The 5,861-nt window shown below is 36.4% G+C and overlaps 1 protein-coding gene across 1 annotated transcript in view; it reads right to left on the minus strand.

The window, feature by feature from the left end:
• The window catches only part of SYCP1 (synaptonemal complex protein 1), a 241,559-nt gene that overhangs the window by 165,940 nt on the left and 69,758 nt on the right, over positions 1-5,861 (minus strand). The gene's annotated exons all lie outside the window — the stretch shown is intronic.

Raw genomic sequence — 5,861 nt, forward strand, 5'->3', positions numbered from 1 at the left:
ACTAGTTTACTTACAAAATACTAATACATTGGTTTTCAGACCAGATTCTTCCAATTTCCCTCAACCCCCTACCTATCAAATTGTATACCCTTGATTAAACCTCCCCTCCTTGCACCTCCTGATTTCTCTGTTTCTACCTTCCACCCCCCTAGGATCCTCATATTCATTCTACTATAAAGGTTTTATGCAATATTTGTCCTTGTGGGACTGAGTTAGTTCAATCAGCATAATGCTCTCCAGTCCCTCCCAAGTTAGGTAATTATTTACAAAATTATTGCTCCTGTGTGCTGCGTAGTATTCCATTGTGTGAATGTACCATAATTTTTCAATCCATTCCACTGTAGTAGCACATCTGGGTTGCTTCCATGTCCTTGTGATTTAAAGCTATTCTTAAAATGATCACGAAATTCAGATGGACTTTATTCAAGATCATATCTTGGTTCTTGTGGACTCTCTTTAATTTTTTGGGGGCCACAATTTAACCTTGCACATGAGTAATTGATGATGTGACCCACAGTCTGCCCCTGGCCTAGTTTTGACTGCTGATACTGAGTTTCTCCAACAATTTCTTCCACAAATATCGTCAATCTGATTCCTATGCAGCTCATCAGGTTAAATTCATATGTAAGGTCATCTTCTGTGTCTTTTAGAAAAAGTATTTATAATGAATATATCATTATAAATACAAAATTCCAATAACTCTATTTCCAGCTTCATTTCTATCACTAAGCCCATATTTTCCTACTACTGGTTCCTTATTCACTGTTTCCTTTTGCATTCCAGTCACCAATTAACATTAACGCATCCCAAATGCATGTTCAGGCAATTTCAGACTACAAAATTTGGTAAAAATTTTCAATCAACAAGTCCAACAAATCTTCAATGATTTCCTCTATGGTATTTTTCTCTTTTCCTGTTCTGAAACTTAATCACACATTATTTTTCTTGATGATGTTTCCCATCTGATGCTCATATTTTTCTTCTTTTTTCTGATTGTTCCACTAACAGATTAGTATTAAAGGACTTGTCCATCTCACTAAGTCTATGTTCCATTTCTTCAGTTGTGTTCTTTTGTCCTTCCAATGATTTGTATATTTCTGAAATTTTAGTTTTAATATTTTTAATTTCTATTTATCATTTTTTAAATTCTAATTTTCCATTTATCTAGTTTTGTTGAAGTTTCTTTTAATAATTCTAAAATTTTGTCCATGTTTTCTTTGGACATTTTCCCTGGAAAAGACATTTAACTTGATTTAAGTCTCTCTTTGTACTTGTGTGTAAGGTGTGTGCCTCTGTTGTTACTTTTAAAAAAATTTCTTATCAAGAAGTTCCAATCGCATTTATTACTCTGAAAAATTATCTGGTTTTGTATTTCAGTCACCTTTTTGTTACATATTGTTCTGTTTTTATTTTAATTTTCTTTAAAGTTATCTGTCCCCTGTGTTGGTGCGGTCTTCCTATTTTGTTTTGATTATCAGATTAACCCATACTGGTGTATTGTGGCATTTGCAAATTTAATAATTCTTAGTATTTCACCTTTTGGATGTGATAGAGGATTGGGGGGGGTATACTTTGGTTTGTGTAGAAAAATTGAGGATAGAGTGGGCTAGGTTTGGGGTTGTCTGTAGTGTTTTACATTTTAAGCAGAGTAGAAATTGGTCTTTACTGTCAGCTGGTAAGTGAAGCTGCAAAAGTTTTATGTGTGGCTGGATTCTGCTGCTGTGTGGTCTCAGTTGGGATAAAGAAAAAGAAAAGCAAAACATAATTGTACAGTAACAGGAAAAACAAAAAACTGAAACTGAGAAGTGTACAAAACGAGAATCATACTGTTGCTGTTATTGTTAGCTGCTGTCAAGTTGAATACAACTCACAGCAATCCTATTAACAACAGATCTAAATCATGTCCTATCCTGTTCCATCTTCATCATCTCTGATAAACTTGAGGCCATTGATGCTCAAGCCACCATGTCAATCCATCTCTTTCACTGACCTTTCCAAATAAAAGCTTCTTCTAGCAACATGGCCTGTGTATATGATGAAGCTTTGCCATCCTTATTTCCAAGAAGAATTTTTGCTGCTCTTTTTCCAAAATATATCTGTTTATTTTTTTGGAAGACTATAGGATATTCAGTACTCTTTCTCTCACACCATAACTCAGAGGTATCCTTCTTCTGTGATCCTTACTCATTGTCCAGATCTCTGATGCACAGAAAATACTTGGAAAGCCTGAATTAGGCACATCTTAGTCTTCAAACTGACATCATTTTTCTTTAATATTTTGGAGAGATCTCCAACTGCAGACTTGCCCAGTCTAACATGTCTCCTGATCTCCTGACTGCTGGTACCAAGGATGTTGATTATGGAGCCAAGTAAGATGAAATTATTAATAATTTCAATCCTTTCTCCATTTACTATTATGTTATTATGTTGCCAAATGGCGTAGTAAGGATCTTTGTTTTCTTTATGCTGAGATGTAATCCATATTGAATGTGTAGCCCTTCATTTTCTGCAGCAAGTATTTCAGGTCCTCTTTACTTTTCAGTAAGCAGGGTTGTGTCATCTGTACAATGCAGGTTATTGATGAGTCCTGCTCCAATCCTGATGCTCTCTTTCTCTTCATAAGCTCCAACTTCATTAACTACTTGCTCAGCATACAGTCTGAATACAGATGGAGAAAGGATACAGCCCTGATGCACACAACTTCACTGATATTAAACCATGCAGTGTTTCTTTGCTCTGTTCAGACAATAGCTTCTTGATCTTCTTGATCTAGGTTTCACATGATCATTACTAAATGTTCTGGGATTCTCTTCTCAATAATAACCAGTTTGTTTTGATCCCCACAATAAAATGCCTTTGCAATACAATAAAACACAAATAGACATACTCCTGGTATTCTCTGCTCAGCCAAGATCCATAGGACCTCAGCAACAATATCCTTGGTGTCGTGACCTCCTTTAAACCCTGTTTGAACTTCTGTCAGCCCTCTGTTGATGTACTGTTCTAGTCATTTGAGGCTGATGATCAGAAATATTTTACTTATATGTTGTATTAGTGATATCATTCTATAATTTCCACATTCTGTTGGTTCACCTTTTTTTAGGAATGGGACTAAATATGGATATCTTCCAGTCAGTTGGCCAGGTGGCAGTCTTCTGAAAAGAAACTCTCATTTTTGTGTACCACTGAGTCAGAACCAACCCACAGCTGACCGTCTAGTGAGTTTTCAGAGGCAGTAAACTATACAGGAGAAGAGTACCCATCCTTCTCCTATAGCAACTGGAAGATTCAAACCACGTACCTTCTGAAGAGGAGGTTGTTATTGTATTGTGCCATCAAGGTGGAACCAACCCATAGCTGGTCCTCCAATAGGTTTTCAGAAGCAATCAATTGCCCAGGAGGAGACTGCCCATCCTTCTCCCAAGGAACAGCTGGTAAATTCAAACCATGTGCCTTCAAGAATGCAGCACAGCTTCTTACTAGATCACCAGAACACCTGAAGAGGTAGACACTGCTAAACTGAAAATGTTCAGGGTGGTTCACTATATATGGGGTAGGTATACTGCTCCAAATGTGGCTGTGTCGTGGACCAGGCAAGGTAATTGCAAGAAGTCCTACAAAGTTCTACAGGCAAGGACTTCAGTCAGAAGTGGTGACCCCCACCAAGCTAGGTTTTGTCTGCAGGCTTAGAGGCCTTCAAATATAAAGCCTTGTACACACTCCCAGTGACAAATAAAAAATGAAGAGGGTCTGAAATCAGGTGGAACTGGGACATTTTCTATAGCTAAGATGTTAAGTAATGAAAAGTTAAAACCAAGAAAGGTGTGCGTCAGAGTTGAATCCTTTCTCTACATCTATTCAGTCTGTATGCTGAGTATTTGAGAAGCTAGACTCTATGAAGACGAATGTGCCATGATGATTGGAGGAAGATTCATCAGTAATCTTTATTAAGCAGATGACATAACCTTGCTTTCTGAAAGCAAGGAAGACCTGAAGTACTACTGTAGAAGATCAAAGATTGTATGTAGTTTTCAATATTGCATCTTAACATCAAGACAACAAATATTCTCACCACTAAACTGATAAGCAACATCATGAGAGAAGAAGAAAAATTATAGAGGGTAAAAATACAAAAGGAAAAGAAGAGTACAATTAATATCTTATGATTTCTGGTATGCACAATGAGATACAATATTACCCCAGTAGCAAAACAATGTTTTTCAGGGCAGCAAGCAATAAATGCTGAATCGACTGTGGAGAGATAGGTACTCTCATACACTGTTGGTGGGATTGTAAAATGATACTACCACTCTGGAAGACATTAGCACTTCCTCAAAAGGTTGAATATAGAAACACCATATGACCCAGCTATTCCACTACTACGAACAGACCGTAAGGAAAACAGAACTGAGACACAAAAGGAGATCTGTACACCAATGTTCATACAAGTGTTATTCACTATCACAAGATCATGGAAATAGCCAATTTCAACTGAATGGATTAATAAATTGTGATATATTCACACAAAGGAATACTATGCAGCCCTCAGGAGCAATGATTTTGAAAAACACCACATAACTTAGGAGAGACTAGAGAATATTATGCTGAGTGAATTAACTCAGTTTCATAAGGACAAACATTGCATAAGACCATTATTGTAAAAAATAAAAGGATAACGAGTAAAACATGTACGGCAATGCAAGGGGGTAAGGGGTGGGTGCAGAAGGTGGAGGATGGATAGGGGTAAAAGCCCAGCTCCAGGGTTGTATAATTTGGTAGGTGGAGGGAGGGAGTGAAGGAAGTGGGAAGGATTCAGTGGGGAACTGAAATGATTGGGTAATGATGAGTAATGTCCAATGGTTATTGATTTTATAAAACGTAATTCATAGGAATGATTGTATGAAATACAACGTGAATGAAAAATAGTATGAAACATGATGTATATGAATTTCATTATCAAACTAATACTAAAAAAACAAAGTGAAGGGGGTAAGGGGCAAGGAGAAAAATGTGCAACAATGAATGAATGAAAAATCCAACTTTTCTGTAAACTTTCATTAAAACCACAATAAAAGGCTTTTTAATGATTTCTGGTTTGGAGGACTATATTTTTAGCCAAACACAGGAACAAATCAATATTGAGTAAATATGTCATTGTTAATACTATCCTCATATACACAGTATGTGCCATGTCTATCACCTTCTACAACCACTCAAAGCCTCAATGACCCTTGGAGTTCATTTTAAAATCTACCACTTCCATGAGGCTTTTTCCAAGTCTGCAGATCACACTGGTATTTTAGGTTTCTTCTTATTTTCAGCAATGAGGCACCTCAATCAAGAAGAAAGCTATAGGTATTTACACTAACTATATAAATATGCACTAAAGGAAGCACTGATGGCCTAGTAGTAAGAAACTACACAAAGGCACAAGGTTCAAATATGCCAGCTTCTCTACAGGAGAAGGATGGATAATTTCCTCTCTTGTGATTTATTGCCTTTGAAAGCCTGCTGGAGGGTAAACTATGGGTCACTTATGACTCTACAGTACAAAAGAGTATTGAGAATAAAATCAGCATAAACATTTTTATATACTGTTTCATGTGCAACAATGAGTAAATGGGAGAAAATTAAATGGGAAGAATATGGTATAAAAAATATGTTGCATTAAAAAAAGAAATGAAAGGGAACAAAAAAGAAAAAAACAAAAATTATACATATATCTCAAATACATTTTTTAAGAGACATAAACGCCACTTCAACTATTTAGATCCTCCCAGAAGAGCTGTGGGTGGGCATTAACATTACTGGTAAGTATATTCATTTTCTCCTGGACACAGAGCCTACTAATTGGTCCTAAA

The sequence above is a fragment of the Elephantulus edwardii genome, unplaced genomic scaffold (assembly GCF_000299155.1).
Source record: "Elephantulus edwardii isolate Elephantulus edwardi_28Jun2011 unplaced genomic scaffold, EleEdw1.0 scaffold00174, whole genome shotgun sequence".
NCBI lineage: Eukaryota > Metazoa > Chordata > Mammalia > Macroscelidea > Macroscelididae > Elephantulus > Elephantulus edwardii.